Here is a 372-nt window from a genome sequence, read left to right as displayed (position 1 = left end):
GGATTCGGGAGAAGCAATGGGCGGCTTTGTGGTCTGAGGAGAGGACTAAGATTAGGGGAGTTGGAATGGGAAGGGAAAGAATAAGAATAAGAATGTTTAAAAAGGAGGAAGAGAAGAGAGAGAGGGGAGGAAGAGGGAAATGAAGAGAAGGGGAGAATAAAGAAGGAAAGGGGGACGAACTGTGTGAGACAAACCGAAAACAATGATGAACAAAAGAACAAAAGGAGGAGAGGGGAAAGCGAAGAGGGGAGATAATGACAAATGAAAGAAAAGCCAATTTGAGAAAATTAATTATTTGATGTAAAGGGGAATAAAGACACAATAAAAGTAGGGAAATTAAAGTACAATAGGTAATAATCGGGAAGAAAACTG

The 372-nt window shown here is 40.1% G+C and overlaps 1 protein-coding gene across 1 annotated transcript in view; it reads left to right on the top strand.

Annotated features, from left to right (window-relative positions):
• The window catches only part of LOC119589097 (phospholipase A2-like), a gene marked incomplete in the record, with an annotated part of 37,826 nt that overhangs the window by 16,680 nt on the left and 20,774 nt on the right, over positions 1 to 372 (top strand).

Source organism: Penaeus monodon, chromosome 25 (genome assembly GCF_015228065.2).
Source record: "Penaeus monodon isolate SGIC_2016 chromosome 25, NSTDA_Pmon_1, whole genome shotgun sequence".
Taxonomy (NCBI): Eukaryota; Metazoa; Arthropoda; class Malacostraca; order Decapoda; family Penaeidae; genus Penaeus; species Penaeus monodon.
The sequence above is the reverse complement of the archived record's forward strand: the minus strand, read 5'-3'. Positions and strand labels throughout refer to the sequence as shown.